The sequence below is a fragment of the Aotus nancymaae genome, unplaced genomic scaffold (genome assembly GCF_030222135.1).
Source record: "Aotus nancymaae isolate 86718 unplaced genomic scaffold, 86718_ANA_hifiasm-v0.15.2.pri h1tg000002l, whole genome shotgun sequence".
NCBI classification, from domain to species: domain Eukaryota; kingdom Metazoa; phylum Chordata; class Mammalia; order Primates; family Aotidae; genus Aotus; species Aotus nancymaae.
The window spans coordinates 51643560-51670183 of NW_026988413.1; the positions used below are offsets into that span (position 1 = coordinate 51643560).

General features: G+C 43.7%; 1 long non-coding RNA gene across 1 annotated transcript in view; it reads left to right on the forward strand.

Moving 5' to 3' along the window:
• Positions 1-20474, forward strand: part of LOC135269906 (uncharacterized) — a 28663-nt gene extending 8189 nt beyond the window's left edge. Inside the window, exons 2-3 of the long non-coding RNA XR_010338161.1 lie at positions 17237-17449; positions 19266-20474. This is a non-coding gene — a long non-coding RNA (uncharacterized LOC135269906). The remainder of the gene's footprint in view (positions 1-17236; positions 17450-19265) is intronic.
• The last annotated feature ends 6150 nt before the right edge of the window (positions 20475-26624 follow it).

The window sequence follows — 26624 nt, forward strand, 5'->3', positions numbered from 1 at the left end:
ACTGCAACCTCTGCAAGTCATTCTCCTGCCTCAGGCTCCCGAGTAGGTGGGATTACAGGTGCCCACCACCATACCTGGCTAATTTTTGTATTTTTAGTAGAGCCACTGTTTCATCACATTGGCCAGGCTGGTCTGGAATTCCTGAACTCAGGTGATCTACTCCCTTGGTCTCCCAAAGTACTGGGATTACAGGCATGAGCCACCATGCCCGGCCAATTGCTGCTCTTCATAACTTCTTTCACTGAACTGTCTTTGGATTTCATTTGCTTTTCTTTATCCAATTTTTCAACATGAATGATTGGTGCTTTTTTATAGCCTTGCTGCTTTTCTGGTACATTTATGTTGGCATTTAAGTTTCAACTTTCTACTTGCAGTTGGCTCAAGGCTTAGTCTTGTTTTTCTGAATGGCTGTTAAAACCCAAACTCCTTCGTTGGGATAAGTCGACACGGTAGGACAGACAAAGCCATTAGGGCTTGCTGTCCTCCTTTGCCTTCAGCTTTCTTCCTGTTGTTTTTGCTCCTAGGAAATTCCTTCCCTTTCTCACCAGCTCAGATTTGCATTTACAAGTCTGCTGGTTATCCTCAATGATTCAGTCTAAGTGGTTTGCAGTAAGAGACTTTTCAGGGTATCTACTCCATCATATTGCTAGAAATAGAAGTCTAGAGATGACAACTCTGAGAGATTGTGAGAATAAAATGATAATGCCTGTAAACCCCTTAGCTCAGTGCCTGCCACATAGGAACTTCTTAGTAAATACTAACTGCCTATTATTTCCATTATTATGTTTGTATACCTAGACCTAGATCTCAGTGGATCACTAGCAGCAGAGGTTAAGAAATTGAGTCCTAGGTCGGGCGCAGTGGCCCCCTCCTGTAATCCCAGCTCTTTAGGATGCTGAGATGGGTGAATCACTTGAGGCCAGGAGTTTGAGACCAGCCTGGCCAACATGGTGAAAACCTGTCTCTACTAAAAATACAAAAAATTAGCTAGGCATGGTGGCACACACCTGTAGCCCCAGCTACTCGGGAGGCTGAGGTGGGAGAATTGCTTGAACCTGGCAGGCGGAGGTTGCAGCGAGCCAAGATCACACCACTGCACTCCAGCCTAGGTGATGGAGCGAGTTAAGACGCAAATCCTACCAGGAGGACTAGTTAGTGATGGGAAGGGAAGGGATCATGGTAAATTCAAATTTTAATGAAGATTGTGATAACTGGTTGGGGATGTATTATATATTTTCTGGATAGACATAGAAAATGGATTCAATCAAGAGAAAATTCTTATGCAGAGGGAAAAATCCTGGAATCAAATTTGGAGCTACCATATATAGTTGCTGAGGCTCAGTGAGTACAGCTCTAGAGGCACCGTTCAATAGACCAAGATGTCACAGTGACTGTGACCAGACTGAGGACATGCTTCTCCAAAAAGTGCTTGGGCGTGCATTTTGGCAAAGTTAAAAAGGGAGCAAAGATGTGGAAATGAGCTAGACTTTTTTGTAAGGGAGTAATTGAGAGAGTTCTTCTGCCTCACAGGTACACAACCTATGTTTAAAATAATAGCTGAAAAGCAATGCTTAGTGTAGCTTTCTGCTTGTTTCCTACTGACATTGCTTTGTCTCAGAGCCCTGGAAGTCCCCCTCTTGAATCAGGTGAGTACGATCAAGTTGTGTTCAGGCCACCAGAACCATCTGAGGCAGAAGAGCTAAGTATGGGTTCCTGGTGCCATGTGGCTCCTCTCCCAGCTCTCCCTTTCTCGCTTCTCTTGCTCCCTCTCTGCTGACCACTTTCTCCTGTCTCCAGCAGTAAACACCAGCCCCTTCCTGTCTCATGTCATATGGCAGGCAGTTCTTGGAGCAGCTGTTCTCTTCAATTCTGGCTGGCCATAAGTCCTTTGGAGCCAGGCAGGCCCCTACCTTTAGAACTAGGTATCAGGCAAATCATCAAGACAGGGGAACTAGGAAACAGGTTGAGCCTGTTTATCATCATGTGGAAGCTAGTTATCAAAATGAAGGCACAAGGCTAGACCAGCAAGAACAAAGGAGCCGAGTCACTCCATCTGCTGCTGCACAGGCTTCTTGGGTTTACCCTACTCAGGTGTGGGACTGTCCCATAGCTGAGAGTGGTGACAGCGAGGAGGAGAGGGTTCCGGCAGCCATTACCTGGGCTCTCTGGTTGGAGCGCCATGATTCTCTCTTCTTCCCTGGCCTGGGTTAAGCAAGCAGCAGAGGCCTTGATCTCTTGTCTTGAGCACCTCCTCTAACCAGAGTCAGAGGAAGCCCAGGAAGCTGGGAGGACATGCCATATACAAACTTTCACTGTGGTTCTGCCACACCTGCGCTATGGGTCAGCTGGGGGAGAGTGAGGCTTCCTCTCCTGAGAACTTCAGTGTGAAGGCTTTCAGTAAGAAAACAGCTCTTTGAAGTCAGAGGATAGATATCACCCGGTCATTTGTGAAGCAGAAGAGCCACCTGTTCCAGATTCTTTGGGCCTTTGCTGTAGGAAAGGAGGAACAGTGAAAGACTGATGAGATGAGCATGCTTGAAGATGCCAGACGTGGCCTGCACTGCCAAGGTTAGTCCATTATCTTTCTCCTTCTCAGTGCTACACAGATTCAGCCAGTGAGGCGGTTAGGTGACCAGGCTTGGAGTGCCATGTGACCTTGGAAACACAGAGGTCAAGCCAGGAGACAGCCCACAGATGAGCACACACAGCCATCCTGTGAAGACCTCACCCCCAGGATGGCTTTACTGCCATTTGACTTAGAAAACTGGCAGTGTCAAAGGCTGCAACCTAATAGTTACTAAGTGCAGTCTCGCAGGTAAAATACCCTCATAACTCACCTGTCCAGGTGCTGCTTCTGGCCTACCCGTTTGGCTTTTTCAGTAGATAATGGGAGTCTGGAAGTTTGAGAAAGAGGATGGGGCAGATGCTGGGGTCCCCAGTAATTCTGTGTCAGTCTCTTGAGGTCCTAATAATGGCACCTGAACTATGCAGGAAGAAAAGAGAAAGCAGAAAACACATAGGCAGGCCCCATCCAGGGTCCTGGTCAATAAATTCTAGGTGCAAATGAAGGCTTTTAAAAAGAGAAAGGAATTCTTCAGAGTATTCAGGATCTAAAGATTGTGTTCATCAACAAAGCAATCAGATTGCAAATTAATTGTATTATTAAGTTATACACAGGGTAATTAAAATTAATTTTTGTAGAGCAGTTTACAGAGTGAGCCACATATATTATTGTATTTGATGCTCACAATAACTGCCATTTAGAAAGTGTTTATTGTGAACTCAGCCATTTATGCAAATGATCTCATTTAATTCTCACAATCTCTCTATGAAGAAGGCATTGTTATGATCCCCAACTTTATAGATGTAAAAACTGAGGCTCGTAAATGGCAAATAACTTGTCTAAGGTGACACACAGCAAGTAGTCAGAGCTGGAACCCTAATCCAGTTCTGAGTCCGCCATCCAAACTTTTAACCACGATGCTAAACCACTGCACAGCCTGGCAGGTGGAGACGTAATAGCTGTCTTCTCTTTCATAGGAATGGAGATTGTAGGTTGAACTATGTGAAGTGGCTGATGTTCTACAATTTTTGACTTACAAAAATGGCAGTTTCACGTGCTACAACCTAATAGTACTAAGTGAATATCATCCCAGTCAGTAAGTGTTCTCCTAAAACCCTAAACTCCTATTCTTTCTGCTACTCCACTCATTCTGGGAGTAAATGTCTGAGAGTAAACAACCCACTTAGTAGGCGTGGGTGGTTGTGACAGACACATGGTGCCATTTGTAAAGAAGACCTCAAGAAGAGTCTTGATTTTTAGATAATGCTCTATGAGATCGTGGAGGGTAGTCCTGGACAGGTCAGGAAGACTTCCAATCCCGACTCCAGACTGAAGGAGTAGCTCCCACAAAGTCACTGTGGTAAGGATGAGCTGCGCCTCCAAGGGGTTTTAGGTCGCTGGGCTTGGCTAGAGGATAGGACTTTGATTATGGAGTGTGGGAAGATTGTGGGGCACATCACAAAGTGCTTGGAATTATTACAGAGGCTGGATTTTATTTCCTGCAGGGCAGCATTTAGATATTGTAGGCACTACAGTGACACACAGATCTGTGCTGAGAAGACCTTCCTTGCATGTGTGTTCAGGAGGGATTAGAAGGGCGTGCCTGCAGCAAGAACACTAGTTATGAGAAATCCAGGCAAGGTAGGAGGAGTGCCTAACCAAAGAGGTAGAGGGGACAGAAGACAGAAGTGATTTGGGACCTGTAGGAGGCAGAATTGAGGGGCCCTGGTGACTGGAAGCAAGGGATCATCTACAAATGAATAACTTATTTAGAAACTAAGATAGATCCTCAGCCTCACCCAGTCTTACAAACAGTATCACTCAAACTCCCAGAAGAGGGAAGGATGAATCCTCTACAAGAAGGAGCCCCAGGCCACCACGAGCTACGTCCTCTTTTTAACAAAGATGGGAACAGGTTAGGAATCTTCCACCCTGGTTACCAGGGGATGTCTTTCCACTCACGATGGGGCCAACATTCTGCGATATATACTGAGCTCACATACCAGCCAGCATCCATTTTTATTGCTGATTGCCATGCTTTATGGGTTGTCAGATATTTTGATCATCATCCCTGCTTTTTGCACCAAGAGGACAAACCAACCAATCGTATTGGTGTGAGAAGTACTATGCAAGGATATGTACATTTTTAATCCTTAGTTACTCAATGGAAAACAGACTTTTGAATGTCCCTAAATCCTTGGGAGGAAAGGATGGCTAGGCATCAGAATCTAAGGACAAGGTTTGGTTTGCTGGGTGGTATAAAATGCCTGAAGAAAAAGAAGGAAATTCAGGAATAGCTCAGCAGGGTCTTAGTTCTTGTTTAATTTCTGGAAGAGAAGACATATCTAGCTGTGCTGGGAACAGCCCAGGCACTGTGCATCCCCATTGCTGTGAGCCCTCAGTATAAGGGAGTCGCCCTGGACCTGTGCAGATCGTTCCCATCCTTAAGTTAGCGTCAGCAGTATTCCAGCCTCCCCATGGGAAGTGACAGGAGACTTTATAGATGGGTTTGTCTCACTGCCCGACAATTTAGTGAAATACAATAGCAAAGGTCATTTTGTATATACCTAAAGGGAAGTTCTGGGGAACCTTTCTTGGGGTAGTCAAATTCAAAACCTAACCTCTTGAAAGAAACTTTGTCTGCTTATAAAATTAAACACACAAAATTCACCACATAGCCCTTCCCGGTTTGAAAGTGAGTTAAAAGGAGGCTATGTTATCATTAGGCATGTTCTTTAACCAGCTAGCACAGCAAATTTCTGAAAGGTAGTCCAAGAAAGAATTCAAGCCCACTTAAAACCTGTTCCTGGAAATCTGTATTTCTCTCCCCTGTATGGCTTATATAACCTAATATGAATTTTTAGAGAGCTTCAATATAGGAAGATGAATTTTTACCAACTCTCTCAAGCAGCCTAGTAAAAAGGTTTCCAAGGCTGGGAAGACAGATATATTAATCAATAGCTTTCAAAGTAGCAAGACTCCCAGCAGTAATCAGAAGAGACATCTGTCAGCAATGGTAAACCGCTTGACGGAAGCAGGAAACAACATCAGCTGCCAGATTAAATCATTTCAAAGATCTCTGTGTTGGAAATGCCTCATGGTCCTTGTCCCCCATGATTTAGAGGCCTATGAAATGACAGAATTTAACTGCTTCTGAAGGTTTCACATTTCACCCTATTTCTGTCTCTTTGTCTTGCTCTGCTCTTCTGTTCCTTGGTATCTGTGTTTCTGGAGGTGTGGATGTGTTTATCACACACACAGGCAAGGATTCCTCAGGTAAGCCAATTGCGGACTTGGTTAAAGACTGGCCTTCATGGGAAATTGTATTTAGTAAAACCTGAAACTGGGCATGAGTGAAGCCAAAGGGTGGTTCCAAGCCCAGGGACAGCTCAATCTTGCCCTTCATGTGTCCTGTAAGTATATCTAGGGCTACGTGGTCTAAGGAAGTGCATCCCCCAACAAAGACAAGATGAGGAGGTTAGAACGTGTCAGAATGTGGTCTTGATCTGTCATCCTCCACTGGGCCCTGTGTTCCCCAATTCAGAACCTTAGAGCAGAATGACTAATGCCCTAGAAAAGAAGATTTATTTTCTTGGATGCAAATGTAGAGCGCCCTCATAGTCCCAAAGGGCCCCCTTTCTCTTCAGTCTTTGCTGCTTTTGGAGGAACGTTCCTGCTCCTGAGATACATAATGTGCAGTCATTTGAAACATATTTTTCTCCCTTAGATTGATGGAATAAAGGATTATTGAGTACAAATGAAAATTATATTTCAAGGACATTGTGGGATAGAATAGGTTCTATTTATTGAACTAGGAAAATAGTAGAAATATGGTTGTGAGAAACTGCTTTCCAGGTTACAAACAACCGATGTATAAACATAATTGGGAACCCAACTCACTGGAAAGTTAAAAGATGTTATTACTGTAACATAGTAGAAATTTAACACATGATATTAAGCATTCTGTGATGGAGATTGCTTGTTGTCTTCCAGATTCCATAGTAATGGAATGTAAGCTGAGCAAATGGCCTCTCGAAGATTCCCTTTCTGAGCCTTCCTTGCAGCCAGGTGTGTTAGCTAAATCGCTAAGGTGATAGCAATAACATGCTTGACGGTGTGTGTATGTGGTTTGTGTTATGGGGGATTGGATGTGGGGGTCCTTTGCCTCTTCTTCATCTTCCCTTCCTCCATCCTGCTCCGTGGGATGCACTTGCTCGGATCTTGGCTCATGGGATCAAGGCCAGCTATGGCAATGCAATCAGATAGGACCCTGGGCTTCTGATACTAGGAGTCAACAGGTCTTAACGTCCTTCCTAAATGTTGATATAAGAGAAATAAACTGCAACCCTGTTTAGGCCACTGTCATTTAGGTGGTGGAGTGGGGATGGGTGGGGGAGGGGTGGGCTTTCTCTCACAGCTGAACCTAATTCTAACTGACAAACACTGGGTCTGCCATTTGGTATTAACTCATGATATGGCTTGGCTCTGTGCTCCTACCCAGATCTCTCATTGAATTGTAATCCCCAGTGTTGAGGGAGGTGACTGAATCATGGAGATGGATTCCCCCTTGCTCTTCTCGTGGTAGTGAGTGTGTTCTCTTGAGCTCTAATGGTTTAAGAGTGTGTGGCACTTCTGCTTTCAGTCACTTGCTCACTCTCTTGCTCTGCCGTGGTGAAACATGCTTGCCTCCCCTTCGCCTTCCACCATGATTGTAAGTTTCCACAGGCCTCCCAGCCATGCTTCCTGTTAAGCTTGTAGAACTGTGAGTCAATTAAACCTCTTTTCTTTATAAATTATGCAGTCTCAGATGGTTCTTTATAGCAGTGTGAGAATGGACTAATACAGTTTACCACCTAGATTAAGTTCCTTTTGTTAGCCTTGCAAACTTATGTAAGTGTGTACACTCTTTTTATATAAAGCAGCTTGTTTGGTGAAGTCATTTATTAGCATGCGCCCATAACACCAATATTTCTGTTATCAATTGGTAGGAAGCCTGGAAAGAATCAATTTTGCAAGTAGATTCATTCTTTTGAACCCATTTTCAAAATCTGTGTCAAGAAAGGGATGAAGACTTGATTCATTTTCCCCTTTGGATCTTCTCCAATATGAATGTCATTGAGGGACTGGTTTGACTGAAGGTAGAACGTAACTATCAAAGTTACTGATTAGAGTGGAAAAACAGCTTTTCAACATTCTATGAGTATCAGCTGTTTTGGAGGCTTGCTGGTCTAGGATGGCCTCCCATATGTGGTGGTTGGCTGGCTGTCAGCTGAGTCAATGGGTGGCCAGACCACATGTCTTTCCTTATCTAGCAGGCTAGCCTGGGTTTGTAAATGTAATGGTGGCAAGGTTCTGAGAGAGAAATGTGCAAGGTCTCTAGAGCACTCAGCTCAGAACCGGCATGCTGTCACTTCCATCACATTCTATGTCAAAGCAATTCACAAGAGTAGTCCAGATTTGAAAGGTGGGAAAATAGACTCCACTTCCTGATGGGAGGAGCCACAGAGTTATATTGCAATGGGTGTGGATACAGGGAGGGGTGGAGAAATGCAGCCATTTTTGTAACCAGTCTAATACTCTATGATTCTTGCATTAAAAGCTCTTTGATCATGTGGATCAAATAAGACAGGATACTCCCAAGAAAGCACATCAGTTTTTCCATAGATTAAAGAGATTAGAATAGTTGTGATTTCTTAGTTGAGAATCAGGGGATTATAGCTTCGGTTCTCAAGTTCTCCATCAAATCACTATAATGCAACCCAGTTTCTATTTTAATCTCATTTTACCTTAAACCATACCAGCCAGATAATGACAATCAGAGGGTGTGTGTGACAGTAGAAGTAGTCATTAAGTAGCCTTTACCTTTGAACCCCACTACTCACTCATTCATTGATAAAATTCTAGGCTCTTTGCTAGGGGGTAGGGATGCAAAATGAGTAACACTCAATTCAACCCCTCCTGGAGCCATAATCAGTTAGAGATGAAAGCAACTAAGGGGAATACACTGTCGTAGGAACAAATAACAGGTGCATACGGGGACAAGGATGACACAGGAGGGTTGTCTCTGGAGGCAGAGTCAGGGATGACATTCCCGGTACCCGCCACTATGCGTACTTTCCTAAGTCCCCGTGGCCCCCCAGGGTTCTCTCACACTAGACCACATTGTGCTCCTAGTTGCTATTGAGACTGTAAACCCTGAATATCTGATATGGGTCTCAGTTAATTTAGAAAGTTTATTTTGCCAATGTTGAGGATGCGGGCCCATGACACAGCCTCAGGAGGTCCTGACATGCTTTTGTGGTCAGAGCACAGTTTGGTTTTATGCATTTTAGGGAGACATGACATCAGTCAACATATGTAAGAAGAACATTGGTTTGGTCCGGAAAGGTGCGACAGCTTGAAGCGGGGAGGTGGCTTCCAGATCATAGGTCTTACTAATTTGGGGGGCCCAAGATTTATTTTCCTTTCACAAGAGCAAAGGCACCATCTGGTGCCTGTCTGGGCTACTCTGGCAGCTCCCGTGGTTATTCACTCTCAGATAGCAGAGTTCTCTCTTCTCAGGGCTGTTTATAAAGCTTCCACCAGGATGGGCTTGTCTTCCAAATGCCTTACAGCAAACCCGAGGTGTCAAGTTTTTTTTCTTTTCTCCAAGACCTTTAGGTCTTTCATATTCAACTTTCTCTCAAGAAATGTGATAAAAAGAAAAAAGAGGACATAAAGCTCCTCTATGGATGGACAGCATTTGAAAGACCAAACAGTACCACTCCTCATAGTAACTCCTTTTCTTCTTTCCAGCTTTTATTTTAGGTTCAGGGGGTCGATGTGCAGGTTTGTCATTTGGATAAATTGTGTGTCATGGGGGTTTGGCATACAGATTATTTCATCACCCTGGTAATGAGCATAATACCTGATAAGTAGTTTTTCGAGCCTCAGTCTCCTCCCACCCTCCATCCTCAAGTAGACCACAGTGTCTACTGTTTCCTTCTTTGCATCCATGTGTACTCAATGTGAACTCCAACTTACAAGTGAGAACATGCAGTATTTGGTTTTCTGTTCCTGTGTTAATCCACTTAAGATAATGGCCACCAACTCCATGTTGCTGCAGAGGACATAATCTCATTCTTTTTATGGCTATGTAGCATTCCATGGTTTATATATACCACATTTTCTTCATCCAGCCAGCCACTGATAGGAATTTAGGTTGACTGTGTGTCTTTGCTATTGCGAGTAGTTCTGTGATGAACGTACGCATACGTGTGTCTCTATGGTAGAATGACTTCTATTCCTTTGGATACATACCTAGTAATGAGATTGTTGTGTCAAATGGTAGTTCTGTTTTAAGTTATTTGAGAAATCTCCAAATTGCTTTTTACAGCTCCTAGATCTCATAAACAACTTCAGTAAAGCTTCAGGATACAAAATCAATATACAAAAATCAGTAATTCTTCTTATTAGCAAGTTTTGGTGACCTAGGATGAACATAGCCTCAGGATGAGCTCTCCCCATCGTTAGTGGTACCCTTTACCATTTTCCCATTAGTGAGTCCTTGGCTGGCCCAACAGACCTCTCCAAATCCTTTGAGCCATCTCTTCTAGAGAGCACCCAGACTCTTATGCAAATGCAGCCTTTGACCATTCTACATCTCCTGAGGTGGAAATGCTGATTGGGTATCCCCTATGTGACCCTCACCACACTTCTCCTGTAGTTAGATTTCTCAGCGTTCATACGATAACAATTTTTTAAATGGAGTCTGTCTTTACATGAGTCAGAAAATCTCACCTTTCTAAATAAAGGTCCATAGCTAAATATACTGCCCATAGTGGGGTTGGCTTGGAGCTGCTGTCTTTTGATTCTGGAGACTGAAGTTAAAGCATAGCATGGAAGTTCAAAGAACTAGTAATACAATTTTTCTCTTATATACAAAGCTTTTCAGGAAGATGTTAAAGGACAGAATTAGGCTTTTTAATTTAAAAAGAAAGTTTTGAGACAGCATCTTAACTCTGTCACCCAGGCGGGATTACAGTCTCAACCTCCTGGGCTCAAGCAATCCTCCTGCCTCAGCCTCCTGAGTAGCTGGGACTACAGGTATACACCACCATGACCATCCACTCTTCTGCACCCCTTCCCCATAGAGACAGGGTCTCGCCATGTTGTCTAGGCTGCTCTCAAACTCCCGGGCTCAAGAGAACCGCCTGCTTCGGCTTCCCCAAAGTGCTGAGATTACAGGCGTGAAACTACATTCTAGTGCATCCTCCTCAAGCACTTACAGAGAAGCCTGCTAGACTCTATACTAAGTACCTTACCCACATTATCTTACTTAATCTTCACCATAATCATGCAAAGTAGAAACTGTCATTATATAAATGAAGATTTTTTTTTTTCTTTTTCGAGACAGAGTCTCTCACTTTGTTACCCAGGCTGGAGTGCAGTGGCCTGATCTCAGTTCACTGCAACCTCTGCCTTACCAGCTTAAGCAATTCTTGTGTCTCAGCCTCCTGAGTAGCTGGGATTACAGGCGTGTGCCACCACACTCAGCTAATGTTTGTATTTTTAGTAGAGACAGGGTTTCGCCATGTTACCCAGGCTGGTCTTGAACTCTTGCTCTCAAGTGATTGCCTGCCTCAGCCTCCTAAAGTGCTGGGGATTACAGGTGTGAGCCACTGCACCTGGCTTTCTTACCCTTCTGGTTTAGATTGCTGTCCCACATTGGCTATGAATGGGATTGATGTCCCCTAAGATTATTGGCAATAATACTGTAGCATGAAGAATAAAGAAGAAAGTGAGCATGGACAGAATAAAATAAGCTAATTCCGTAAAAGTCTAAAACCTTTTTAAAAATCCAGTATATCTTTTCAGCTCTCAACTAAAACTAAACAAACAAAATGACTGATTACTGCCTTCTGAACTTCTCGTCTCCATTAAAATGGCATTAAGGAGAAATACAAAGTTTTGATGTGTTTGTATTTTCCTCTTTTGTTTCAACCTTAGTCTCTCTGAGTTTGCCTGGGAAGCAAATCATAGTTTATGACATTTTCATGAAAAAAAATTCAAATTCCAAACAGTTGGCTGACAAATGCAATTTTGAAACAATCCATTTATGTCTTTCTGTGCAGACTGCTTCAGAAGTTGAACCTTCTTTTTGATTCAACTATGAATTCCTTGATATCTTCCATTTAATATTCTGAAATCTCTATGTGATATACAAATGCAGACATACCAGTTAGAAATTCTTATTTTACTAATTGCACCCATCCTCTCTCCTAGTATTCTTGTAACAGCAGCCTCACTGAAGTGAGTTTGCCAAATAGTTGATGATAATTCTATTTCAAAGCCATTCTAGTTAAATTCAAAGTACTACTTTCTTTTTATGTTAGAATAAGGAAGATGAAACAAGATGAACATTTCCAGCTGTCAGTGTTAAAAAAAAAATTCAAAGTAGCCACTAACCATATGTAGCTATTGAGAACTTAAAAGGTGACTAGTTCTAATCGAGATAATTAAAATACACACCAGATTACAAAGATTCAATAAAAGACGTAAAATGTTTACAGCTTTATATTGATAACATGTTGAAATAGTTTTTTGTATGTTGGGTTAAATGAAAACATTAAACAAATTTAAGAAAGTTGAACATGATGGACAGGTATTTGTAGATGAAGAGCAAGGAAGGTGAATTCTTGACACAGTATGTACAACTGGGGATCTCAGCAAAGTAGACGAGTGGTTCTTTTGGTTTGTCATGGAGTAAAATAGACAGGAGAGAAGGAATTTTGCTCTTTGGGCAGAACGCGTTTAACTTCAACCTTCGTGTTGTAATCCCAAGAGCAGGTAAGAAAGAACAAGCCGTGACAGAGTCTCTTGTGTGTTGCTGGTGCTGGGAGAGCCGTGCAGGTCACTAAGAAGCGGTGCTGACAACACACTCCCTTTCCAGAGGTAGGAGGAGGCAACCTTTTCCAGGATGCCGTCCACAAAGGGTAGCTAATGTGGCTGCAGAACACTTCCGGGTATTCATTCATTCTTTACTTCTGCGTATTTTCTCCTCCCCTCCATTCAAGCCGTCAGTCCACTCCGTGCTCCTTGCCTCAGAAGGCACGAAGCAGGTTGGAAAACAGAAGCAATCTTGCTGGCTTTTGTTTTTCCAAAAACCTAATTCTTAGAGGTCTAAGAAGAGGGAAGAAGAAGAACAAGATTTTCTGATAGAAACAATATTTAGAAGAAGCCAACATTAGATTGGAGCTTCACTCTCACACTGGGTAAAGACCATGCCCTCCAGAGTTAGAGGGAGAAAAAGAAGACTGTGGGTCCAGGAACAGCAGGGATACCTTGAGGTACAGGACCCTAGGGGTGAGGCTACATAGTGTGTCTAGGCAGAAGGGCTGTGGGAGCCTGGCCAAAGAATTCCATGGAACAGCAACAGGCGAGACCCCCAGATTATGACACCTTGCGGGCCTAGACAGCAGCTGCCTCAGTGGTCACTTGGACCACGTGGACACTCTCATGTCAGAGAGGTGACACTTTGTAGGATCCCAGAACTGTGGCATATTATGGGGAAAAGGGAATGAACCCTAAAGTTAAATTTTCTACCACGACAGTGGAATGTGGCTTTAGCCAGAAACAAATTCAAATTGGAGACAACAGACACTGCTAATCATTTTACAATCTGTTTATTGACTGAAGACCTGTCCCTACTACAGTAGTGATGAAAACAGTTTGGGGCCATGAGCTCTTCTTCTCTCTGCCATACATTTTCCCCGAGCATCTCCTCTCAGTACATAAACAGGTAGGGGCACAAGGTAAGATTAGATTGACCTTTCTTCCGATGCTGTGAGTTTCACATCTCTAGGAACTTATAGTTCACATTGCTTCACAGCTTCCCCTCAGCAGGAAATCTGGTGAGACCCCTCCCACCCCAGTATGAGTTAGGTGGCTGCGTCCTGCGGAGATCATGCCCAATGAACTAGAACATAACTGATTTTACTGCCTCAGACACTTCTTACTATGACAGTAAAATGTTTTTCTTTTTTAAAATGTTGCTTATTTAATTTCTTTAACATGTATGTACTTATTTATTTTTAAATGGACAGATAAAATTGTGTGTATTGTGTACAAGATGTTTGAAGCATATAGACATTGTAGATGTGTCTTCCTTTTTATAAGACATAGTTTTACAAATTGGAAAACCAGGGAGCTTGTAAAAACTTACCTACCTGCCACTTTACTGGGCAAAGCTCTTATTTAGGAAAACAATTAAGCTCCATCCCTAGCACAGCTGATCAACTCTCCCCTCTCTCCCTCCCTAAGGTGAAAGTTCCTTCAGAATAGAAAATGCCAAGTGGGTGCTTTTAACTGTGTTCGGGAACATTCTTATTCTCTCTGTCTTTTCTGCCACGCATTGTGTGCCTGTGTTCTGCTTTTCTCTCTCAACCTTCCGTCCCTGTTCTAAATTCAGTGGAGAAAAACGTGAAAATATTGTTCACTTAAAAAAATACATACTGCTATTTGCTTTCTATTGGGAGGAAGGAAAAGCAATAATCAACACTTAAACTGTTAATATCCAGACCTTAGAAGGCATCAGGAAATAGGGGAGATTAAAATGCTGAGCGGGAGGCAATAGAAGAGTTTCCATTCACTGGGTCAGGAAACAAATACAACTTTCAGTGTTTAAATGTTCTATTGGCACATTAGTTATCAGTTGCCGTTGACAAATACAACGTCGCTGGTGCTGAAGAGAATCTAGGTCTGGTCATTGGCCTTTTCTAGCACCATATCCACATGGCAAGTTCAGGGGCCAAGGTTGGAGTTCTCACTCCTCCCAGGCCACGCATGTCTGGGGCCAGGCAGGCACCTGGTGAATGTTTGCTGATGCTGCAAACTATTCTCATCCTCCCACCAGGACAGGAATAGCCAGTACAGCCTCCAAACCCAAATTACATAGAATAAAAAAATCACAGAGCTATGGTATTCTCAAGTAGAAAGGGTCCTTGGAGACAGTCTGGGGTAACCCCTTGATTTTACAAAGAAAGGGATGCCACATGAGGCCAACAGACATGTCCACAGTCTTATCACCGGTTACTGCTAGAGTGAAGGGCCCCAACTCCTGATGCCCAGCCTTATGTTCTTGCTATCCAATCTGTTAATAACTTGAATGACAACTATGGCTTAACTGAGGGGCATAAATATAGCACAATCGAGCACATCGAACCTAGTGGTGGACAATGAGAAGTCACGGGCCTGATATGGATGGTGCCTGCCCTGCCTGAAGATGTTCACGTTTCCCTCTGTACAAGTTTCCTAGTGATACTGTAACAGATTATCCCAAACCATGGCTTGCAACAACACAAATCTATGATCTTACACTTCTGAAGGTCAGAAATCTGAAAAGGGTCTCACCAGGCTAAAATCAAGGTGCTGGCAGGGCGATGTTCATTCTGAAGGCTCCCAGGAGGATTTGTTCTCAGCATCTAGAGGCCATCTGCATTCCTGGGCTCACAGCTCTCTTTTATCTTTTAAGCAGCCCATGGTCAGCAGAGCTTCTCACAGTGCCATCCCTCTGGTTCTGACTCTTCTGCCCCTCACGTGCACCTTTAAAGGATCCTTGTAATTACGTTGGGCCAATCCAGACAACCCAGGATAATCTCACTATTTAAAAATCTTCAGTTACCTCTGCAGAATCCCATTTGCCATGTAAGGTAACATATTCACAGATTCTGAGGACTGGGATGTGGACATCTTTGGGAGCCGTGATTCTGCCTGCTATACTTTTTTTTTCTCTCTCTCTCTTTTTTTTTTGAGACAGAGTCTCACTCTGTCTCCCAGGCTAGAGTGCAGTGTCGCCATCTCGGCTCACTGCAACCTCTGCCTCTTGGGTTCAAGTGATTCTCCTGCCTCAGCCTCCCAAGTAGCTGGGGCTACAGGCAAGTGGCACCACACTCAGCTAATTTTTGTATTTTTAGTAGAGATGGGGTTTCACCATGTTGGCCAGGCTGGTCTTGACTCCCTGACCTCAGGTGATCTGCCCGTCTCGGCCTTCCATGGTGCTGGGATTACACACATGAGCCACTGCGCCCAGCCTGCCTGCTATATGCTTTATAAAATGAGGCAAAGTAAATACCCTTGGAAGCTGGATGTAGCCATGGACTGCCAGCTCCTCAATTGACTGCCATGTTGAGTGTCATGGCACATAAGAAATGTGAGAAAGTCTCTAACCTGGAGGGCGGTCAGGCTGGAGAATGAAAGTAACCCACAAAGCAACGAGGCGCCGTGTGCCAGAAAGGGAAGCGCCATCCCGCATGGGGGCTGTGAGTGCCGCCAGTGGCTTTCTCTGTACTACTAAATGCCCACAAGTCTTGCATCTCAATCTAAGTTATGATTTATTCATCTTAGAGCAAGCAGAAGCCTTTTGTGGGGAAGTGACAGGGTGAGTTAGTGACCGAACTGGGATTAGAGCTCTGGTATCCTAAGGCCCAGCTCGGTTCTCCTGCCGCCCTACAGGTTGTTCACTACCAACACTCTTGCCTAACATTCAGTGACTCTGCTTTGCCAGCCACTGCCACCTTCTCCGATGACCCAAGGTGGCCTTTCTCTCAAGTTACTCTCCTTATCATCCCAGGACAATGGCACCAGACTTGTTCTCATTGATACACTTATTCACCTACATCTTTGTTCATCATTTGTCACTCACATACCGAGCATGTACCATTGCTAGACTTTGAACCAGGATCTACAAACACAAGGGCAAATAAGAGCCCATCCCCTTTCTTTAAGGGGCTTCGGGGCCGGAGCAGCACTTCCTGCCCCTGTTATGCCATGCACAAAAGGCGGGGAACTGTTCACTCCTTTGTGAAGTGTGTGAGTGTGTTCACTCCTGCTGGCTATATTCCTGGGTACATTCCCTCCTTCCTTTCCCTCTTAAGAGAGAAGAAAGAGCAGAAAGAAGGCCAGTGAGTGAGAGCACTATTACTCAAGGGAAAACTTTCATTGTTTCTAAGTTACACATAATCATTATCAACGTACATTATTTACAAATATATGTAAGTAGCAAATGACTTGGGTCATGCTGCTACAACTTGCAGGTAGGAACTTCTAATTTAGTGGTTCATGTGGTCCTTCCTTAGAATGCCCTTTTTTCTCTCCCTCTTTTTAGCTTTCTATTTTTATTCTTCTAGAGATGGAATCTCACTGTGTTGTCCAGGTTGGTCTCTGACTCAGCTTAAGCGATCCTCCCACCTTGGCCTCCCCAAGTGCTGGGATCACAGGCATGAGCCACTGTATCCAGCCTTCTATTTTTTATTTTTTATTTTTTATTTTTATTTATTTATTTTTTTTTTTGAGACGGAGTTTCGCTCTTGATATCCAGGCTGGAGCGCAATGGCGCGATCTCGGCTCACCGCAATCTCCGCCTCCTGGGTTCAGGCAATTCTCCTGCCTCAGCCTCCTGAGTAGCTGGGATTACAGGCACGCGCCACCGTGCCCAGCTAATTTTTTGTATTAGTAGAGACGGGGTTTCACCATGTTGACCAGGATGGTCTCGATCTCTTGACCTCGTGATCCACCCGCCTCGGCCTCCCAAAGTGCTGGGATTACAGGCTTGAGCCACCGCGCCCGGCCCCAGCCTTCTATTTTTTAATCTAAGTGAGCACCGAGGAGTTCCAACTAGTCCTCATTTTCCCAAAGAGAAGAAAAGCAACTCAGAGATAAGAAACTCTATACCCTTTTGAGGACAGAACTTGGCACCTGAATTTTCCCGTTTGTGTTCTTTGAACAAACATCATTAAAGTATACCAAATCTACAAGCAGTAAAAGATTTGGATGAAGACAGACAAAAATGTGAACGGACTACAATGAAAGAGGCACAGACATACGTTAACCAGGTATAGTAAGCTCGAGGTGAGTCACCAGTGGGCAGTGGTGGCTAAAAATGCCTTGCCATCACAGGCAGCATAAATGAGTGACAGAATCTCCAGTTAGGGAGGGAATGGCCACATGGCACGCTAGACCTCAGACCACAGCTGAATGCTGCATTTGGATTCAGTAGATACTCTTTGAAAGAGCTAAAAACAAACTTAATTATGTTCAGAGGAGCATGCCCTGAAGAGACAGTGTGGGGTCCTGGTAAGAACATGAACTCTGGAGGCAGCAAGATGGGTTTGAATCCATCTACCACTTACCTTACCAGGTAGTGACCTTGAGCAGGCTGCCTAACTAACCCCTTCGTGCACAATTTTTCCATCTGTGAAATGGTAATAACGTGAGGGTTGCATGAGTCCAAATGCTTAGAACAGTGCCTCAGACAGAGTAGGTCTGGGTAAAAGATACTTAAGAAAAGTGAAGGGCCGGGTATGGCAGCTCACGCCTGTAATCCCAGCACTTTGGGAGGCCAAAGTGGGTGGATCACAACGTCAGGAGTACAAGACCAGCCTGGCCAAGATGGTGAAACCCCATCTCTAATAAATATACAAAAATTAGCTGGGCCTGGTGGCAGCCGCCCGTAGTCCCAGCTACTTGGGTGGCTGAGGTAGGAGAATCGCTTGAACCCGGTGGCAGAGGTTACAGTGAGCCAAGATCACACCATTGCACTTTAGACTGGGCAACAGAGTGAGACTCCGTCTCAAAAAAAAAAGAAGAGAAAAGTGAAGAAACTCAACATCCGAAAAACTCCTGTGAGAAGTGTTTTAAGGAACTGGGAGTGTTAACCTGAAGAGGAGGAAGTTAGAAAGGGAAGCTGAGAGAAGTCACCTGGCAAAGGGAAGAGATTTACTGTGAGTTCCAAGGGAGCAGCGCCAATGAGAGGAAGCTACATGCAGGTGTGTTTCACACTTAAATAGCTCGGCCCCCAAAGCAGTGTGGTCAAAAGATCACTAGATTAATCAGGAAACGTTTGGTTACAAGGAACAGAACCTTAGCACAAGACGCTAATGGAAAAAATAAAGGGAGAATTTAGTAACATAACCTCAGGGGCCAGGGCTAGAGTGACTTCAGTCACCCCTGGGTTCACATCATGGTTCTTTGAGTCCATCTCCACTCCTGGCCTCTGCATCCACTGCTGGCTTTCCCCAGGGTGGGCTGAGAGGACAGGCATTGGGGATGAAAGCTCTGTGGCCCCAATTCACACTCCTATAGGACACCCGTTCACCCATTCACAGTCACCCATTCACTAAGGTAGCACCATCCAGGGATTGTCTTCCAACGAAACAAACTCTGTGACCCGGGAGAAAGGCGCCGATTGGCTTAGCCTGAGTCCCATGCCACCCCTAATGCGGGCAGGGAGGCATAGGGGAAGGAGCTCCCTGCCTAAACCTCATAGTCTGAGGGTGAGTTGGCTCCTCAAAACAAAAGAAACTCCAGCTGCTTAGCTGAAGAAGGGGGAATGAGGGATGGGCAGGTGAACAGAGCAGATGTCCACTCAGACGCTGTCTATGCCACCAAGACAGGTCAGAATAGATAAAGCCTTTGGTTTTCTTGTTCCACACGAGGGCCATGCAGGAAATCTTCAGCAATCCTACCCTCTCACATGCCCACGCCACACCTGCCCTCAGCACCATTCTCCCCACTGAAGCATCCCTCTGCTCTACCTTCCCACCTGATTCTCTTACAGGAAACCTGAGAACTGGTCTGACAGGTAGGACTGGAGAGAGGACAGGCCAGAGTGTGTGCTGGGGGAGGTGGGGAAAGGGGGACTTGCAACTTTATTGCGTTATCTTAGCCCATCGGGGAAAAGATGTGAGTTATCTCCCAAGTTGAAAGGTCGGCCTTGGAAGACACAGTTCTCGACCCTGGAGGAGAGGCTGTGCTCCCCACATTCAGGACCTGGAGGATTTTAAACTTTCTCAATGTCCTGCTGCTGCCACATTTGAACTGTATACAAGTTCACTTGCTGTGTCTTTGAAGAGGAAATTTCTCTTCTTATCTGCTATCAAGGGTGTTGCTAATAATTTAAAGTGAGTTTTTTTTCTGCATTTTAGTCTGGCACATCTGGGATTCAAGCGTCAAGTGCTGAGTCTTGTAAGGGCTGTTCTGCAGCCAAAAACCCAGGAAAGGAGAAACATAAGCAAAAAACCAGTCACAAGTGAAAAAACTCAGCCAGCCTAATTACATCTTTGGGATTAAAAATAGTTTGCCACCTGGAAGGGGAAATGCCCTTTTTGTCCTATCATTCATTTCTTAGCTAAATAACGGATTCAATGTATATAATTCCAAAATCAAAATTAGAATTTTTAGAAGATACCCCCAATATTTAGGCATTTTATCTCCTGACCAATTTGTCTTGGAAGGTATTCCAGCCTAGGAAATTCTAATTTATTTCTCTATGTTAAAAGACATATAGATTTTTGTTTATTGGTCAAGGTGGGTATGTGAGAACACCTGCTTTAAAAAGTTCAAGACTGGCTTTATGACTCCGATCAAGTAAAACTCTAGAGCCTCAAGATCTGTTGAAATGGAGAAGGTTAAAACTGCTGGGTCTCTGCTTGCCCTTCCCCACCCGAAAATTCTTGGCCCTGACCCTGGTCCTCCCTCAGACCACCTGTAGATGAACGTGGAGTAGCCTTCCGTTGAGACCCCTGAGGCTCTCTGGCTGTCATTAGGAGGGCATCAGCCGACTGTCAAAATACAGTGTTGTATTTCATCAGCATCATAGAATATCATCTCAGACTCACCGAGGGTCAGCAGTGCTTAAGGACTCAGTTATGAAGAATTCTGTTTTAAGGAGAATTACCTGAAAGAGATGTAATCATGATACTTTAAAATTTATCATTGGGTTTGCAGACCCTCAGAGAGCAGCCCATGTGACCGCTCAGTTCTGTCTCCCCACTGACTTACTGAGCCCAGCTTTGGCATTCTGCCATTTGTACACTCTGAGGGGAGGGAGGAGTACAAAGCTGTGCCAAGAAATGTGATGCTGAACTTACTCTAAGCAGGCGTGGAGAAACCATTCACCACTGTTTCAGGGTTCCTCCGGCATGAACTGGAATCCCAGTATGTCCTTTTATTTGCAGATGCTCATTCCTGCAAATCCCAGGCCTTCAAACGGACTGTAGAAGGTTTGAGCTAACACTCATACTTTGGCCTTCCCTAAGGTAACGTGCCAGGTGGAAAAGACTGGGAGCCTGTCCAGTCACCTTGGGCTGTGCTGCTAAGTGGTCATTTTGCACTGGGAATGGACCTTGCTAGTTATTTTAGGCAGCAGATGGCTGTGACTCTGAACATTTACTTCAGGAGCTTCACTGGGGCCAATGGACTGTTTCATGGAGATTTTAGAGCTTTAACTGACCCTGATCACTTAAGGACAGATGCTGTGTCCTGGGGCTATGGGGTCTGGTCACTTTTACATAATTTGAATGTGCCGTCTAATCATCCAAGTACCGTTTTAAGCATTTAAGTTCTTGCCAGCAATTAGGCTGCTGCTGAACATGGGAGGTGTACGCGCCGCTTCACTTGTTTCAAACAGCACACTCAACCTTAGCAGTTATTGCATCAGCTCAGGGCAACCTGCTCTTCCAATCAATTAAACTCTTTGTGCTTGAATAGGAATGCCTGCCAATCACACTTTAAATCACCACCTCACGCTTATTTCACGATAAGCTTACTGAATGAAATGACTTCCTAAAACTTAATCAGTCCCGCCTCTGGCAAGCTGGCCTTTAAAGAGATTTTGCAGTGTCTCTGGGAACAACCCTATTACATTCCTCCCTGAGGACCTTCTCAGGTCTCCCTTCCAGAAATAGTAATACTGCTGCCGAGTTGCTGGTTTGTATTTGTCCTGGGACGGACACTATGAATGATGAAATTAATTGTGTTTACTGGTCCTCTCCTGCCTCCCAGTAATTCATGCTTATAATGGAAAAGAAAAATTGAACCATACAGCAAAGCAATGAAGAATAATTAAGTTACCTAAATTCTCAACATCCCAAAGCTACAATGGCTGAAATGTTGGTTACCCTTCCAGGTTTTTGTGTTTCTTCTTGACAGTGGCTGCTAGAAAGAGCCAGATACAAATCCCAGTATAAATGAGACTTTAATATAAAACAATGGAGTGAAGATGTGTAATAGACGGCACTGGCCCAACTGGCTCTCCATTTGGAAGAAAATAAATATGAACTCTTTATACCACATGGAAAAGTCCATTTCTGATAGGTTAAAATTTTAAATGTAAAAAATATAACAATGAAGGTATTGTTTAAAAATCTGGCAGGCTATGTGTATATTCTAGGGGTAAGAGAGAACTTTTTAAACAGACTAGAACCTATAAAAGAAGGAAGGGATAGTTATTTGATTTTTAAAATTATAAAGTAATAGGTTTGACAAAATAAGAAAAGTACATTTGTAATGCAAGTGGCAGTTTATGCCTATGATAAAAACTCTTAAATTTGATGAGAAAAGGACGGAATGATGAGATAAAGATGTTCAAAGGATAAACACTTCACAGACATTGAAAGGCCAGCCCACATATGAGAAGATGCTAAAATTCACTAGTGGTCAGAAAAAAGCAAATGGAAGTTAACAATAGAACACCGTTTTACGCCTAGACTGGAGAAAAGAGCTAGAATATCATACGCTGGTGGGAGATAGGAATGTCGTCTGATACTCTGCTGGTGAACTGTGATGTGCTAAAATCTTTTAGGAAAGAAATTTGACAGTATCTATTAAAATTAAAAGGACATGTACCCCTTGATCCAGCAATTCCACTCACGGGAGTGTAGCTCAGTAGAATTAAATGGGTAGTTTGAAGGATATACAAACACAGAGGTTTACTGCAGCATTGCTGAGAGGGAAAAAAAACAGGAGAAAAGAGAACGCCCATCAGCCAAGCAGTGGCTTAATAATTTATAATATTTCTCACACAAAGGAACATTTTTTAATGACAAAAAATATGAATTACAACCAAAACAAATGATTTGGAGGGATTCCCATAAGATACTACTGAGGATAAAAGAGGAGTGCATATATCCTATTGAAAGAAAAAATGACAAACTATGTATGTGTACATCTGTGTGGCATCCAATCTCAACAACCTCTCTGGACAGAGGGCTGGACAGAGGATACATATTAGGTTGTACACGTTGGATGCCATGGTCAGGGGAGGAGGGAGGGCTGATGACAGTGAAAGAGGGGGATGAAGGGCAGGACAGAGCTAAGTTTTTAAAAAAGTTTAAAAAGTCACTAAAAATAAATGAAAATATATGCATATGGCCATATTTAGGCTTTTACATAAAATTATCTGTAGATTTATGTTTTATGGGTTGATTTATGTCCCCTCAGAAAATATATGTTGAAGTCCCAACCCCTAGTCCCCCAGAAGGTGACTGGATTTGGGAATAGGGTCTTTACAGAGATAAGCAAGTTACAATGAAGTCATTAGGGCAGGCCCTGGTCCAATATGACTGGTAGCCTTATGAGAAAAATTTGGACGCAGAATCAGACATACACAGAGGGAAGATGTGAAGACGCTCAGGGAGAACTCTGTGTGATGATGAAAGGTTGGAATCATGCATCTGCCAGCCAAGCAAGGCCAAAGATTGCTGGAAACCAGCAGAGGCCCGGAAAGCATTCCCCTACTGATTTCAGAGGGAACTTAGGTCTGCCAACACCATGACTGCAAACTTCCAGTCTCTGAAACTGTGAGACAAAAAATTTCTGATGTTTTAAACACTTAGTTTATGGTACTTTGTTCTAGCATCCCTAGGTTGTGAATACAATGTGTGTGTGTGTGTGTGTGTGTGTGTGTGTGTGTGTGTATCTATATATACATGTCTTTCTCCTTTATATTCCAGGATCTGAGCTGGATTCTCCTCTTTTTAGAAATTTCTCAGAGCTCTGGGGTTGGCAGTGTGCTTTTAACTCTTGGCTGTCTGTTCTCTTGTCTCAAGTGGATTCTCTGCTTCTCCCTAAGAACTGCAGGGCAGCACCTACCACCCTTTGGGTCCAAATATATAAAATCAAACAGCAAATTTTTCAAAAATCAACACAAATGTATTCTCTTATAGTTGTAGAGGTCAGACATGTGAAATGAAACTTACTGGGCTAAAACCAAGGTGTTCACAGAGCTGGTTCCTTCTGGGGGTTCCAGAAGAGGGTTTCCTAGCTTAGAAGCTAGGAAAACTCTGGAAGTTTTCTCTAGGAAGACTCCAGAGAGTCTGCCTGTATTATTTGACTTGTGATCCTTTCAGCTTTCAAAGTCATCAGCGTAGCATCTTCTCTGACTCTGCTTCTCTTGTCACATGGCCTTTTTATCTAAGACTAAAAAATTCTATTAAGTTCAGAGTCATATTTACACCTCAATCCTAATGAGTAGCATTCCAGTGTTTTTGTCTCATTTTATCTCTCACAAACATCTTCTACAAGCATGTTGATGCTCATCTTAAATTATTTTTGGAACATGGAGCCATGGGTTTATCTAGATCCTATAGACTCAGGGCTGGTGGCCAAGTTGGGCTACACACACTAAAACTAGCCAAAGTGAGAGAAAGTGGTGGCCCCTGATGCAGTTTTGCATTCCTGTCAGTCTCCGTAAAGTGAAAGGTTGAATCCCTCTTGTCTTGACTTAATTAATACAGCACTGAAGTTGTGTGAGGGGTCCTATATTATGTAACAGAAAATTTAGATCATCTTTTGACACAGATAATTAAAAGACAGCAAAGTAATAAGAACTTAGAAACAGGCTGGGTATGGTGGCTAATGCTTGTAATCCCAGCACTTTGGGGGACTGAGACAGGCAGATGGCTTCTCAGTTCAAGATCGGCCTGGGCAACGTGGCAAGACTTCATCTCTACCAAAAAAAAAAAAAAGAAAAAAAATTAGCTGTGCATGGTGACATGTGCCTGTAGTCTCAGCTATTCAGGAGGCAGAGGTGGGAGGATCACTTGAGGCAGGGAGCTGGAGGCTGCAGTGAGCCACGATCATGCCACTGCACTCCACCCTGGGCAACAGAGTGAGACCCTGTCTCAGAAAAAAAAAAGTTAAATAAAATTTAAAAAACAATCTAGAAAGAAAGTTATCCTCTGAGACTGAAATTAGGAAGAACCACCATATAAAAGATTTAATAATCAAAGATCAGAAGTCACCTCCCAGAAAAAATAGGTGACTGAGAGGACACAGTAACTAAGGTAGCTGAGGTCAAATTGCATGAGCAAGATGGTCAAGACAAGTAAATCACTGCATAGAAGGCGGTGTCCCAGGGAGTCTGGTGAAGAGTGTCAAAGATAGCATGTGTTAGTGTACTTTTAACGCAAAGCCAGGAAAAGCCCTGACTCTCCAGGTCTCTCACGTTTGTGAGAATGTGCCCAGCGTGGAACAGGAGGCAGCAGTCTGCCTGACGGAATTTGAGGGCACCCATTATTCCTCCCATGGAGGAATGCAAAACTGCATCAGGGGCCGCCAAACAAAATTCTTCATTGTTGCCTTTGGTTAAAATGACATGGACCAAGCAGGCCTACCAAATAAAATGTATTTTCCTCCAGTCTAACACCCTGTCTGTTGGCTGAGATTGGATTTGTACATTGGTTTATATGTGAAGTCTCCCTAAATAGATAAAACCTAAATCTCCTAAGCTATACCCACTGCTGGAAATCAAAGCCTGGATTATAGCTTAATTAAGCTTAATCGTTTAATTAAATTTAATCGGTTCATTCATATACCAAAAGCCATGATCACTTGCTACATGCCATGCAGGGAGTGACATGCTTGGCACATACACCCAGCTCCTCAGTCCCCAGCTCTTGATCCCATTCAATACCCAAAGTCAGCCTGCTCTTGGATGACACTGATGAGGCTCTCTGTGCCTGGGTCTTCCTGGTCTGCTCTGTGGGTTGTGGTTATGCCAACACAAAGGGAAGTCCTGCTCTCTTAACACCATCTTTCTCCTTCATATTCCAGAATCTGAGCTGGATTCTCCTCTTTTTAGAAATTTCTCAGAGCTCTGGGGTGGGCAGTGTGTTTTTAACTCTTGGATGTCTGTTCTCTTGTCTCAAGTGGGTTCTCTGCTTCTCCCTAAGGACTTCAGGGCAGCACGTACCACCCTTTGGGTCCAAATATGGTGGATCTTGTTATGAGCCTCAAGGTTCTCCTCGAAGGACCCAGAGGAAGGTGGGTTTGAGAGCTCTTGTGAAAATGGTCTGGGCAAGCGTCCAAATTAGATCCAACCTGTAACCTTAATTAAATAAACAGTAGAGAGAGGAGACTAGTTGCACCCAGTGTTTGGAATGCCTTAGGCTTGGTGTTGGAACACTGCAGGCTGAGTGTTTGCGGTTCTCGGAGATGCTGCGCCCACTGTTTTGACACTTAGGAAAGAGTGATGTAATTTACTTGTGATAGGTTCCAATGGCACTAACATACAAGCATTCTGTAATTCTGGTCTGAAGCCAAAGTTTTGCTGTAATCTGAACAAAGAGAAAAAGTGCCTTAAAACTACCGTTTAACTGATTTTCAAGTTAAATTGCTTACTCCCAACTTTCTGAGCTCTGTCTAGAGAGGTGACTACTGATTTCACTTATATCTTCTTTTTCCTTTAACTTTTTTAAAATGACGGTTAACTCTTTGGAAGAGTTTTGAAAAATAGACACAGCAACTCTGGCTATCTACAATAATGTCAGTGCCAGCTTACTTTTTGTTTTTTCTTTTTAACAGAAAAAAAAAATGGCAGTTGTCTAAAAATATAGCAGAACCAACACGAGTCAACCATTTTCCTTTTTTCATGTGCTGGTGCCATTCTAGAGGGGAAATAATCCAGTTGCTGCACTGATGAGGAACTTCACTGGGGATCCCAATGAGGATTTAGAGCAAGTAGAACCAACCCAGGGTATAGAGAAGCCACAGCAGAGCAGAGAAATATCCCAGGACACTTGGTCATGGCACAAAAGGCTACAAAGGACTAGTAGGGCTTCCCCAGGCTACAAGCAACCCACTCTGGTCAAAGTGCTGCCTTGTGGCGAAGGTGGGCCGGCCCCTTTCCCTGCGAGCTCTCTCATCTCAGTTTGAATGAGCTGAGCTAAGCTGACCCATGGGGATTTATGAAGCCCTGAATCTCTTTTTGCTAGCTCAGCCCCATCTCCCAATTTTTGATACAAAC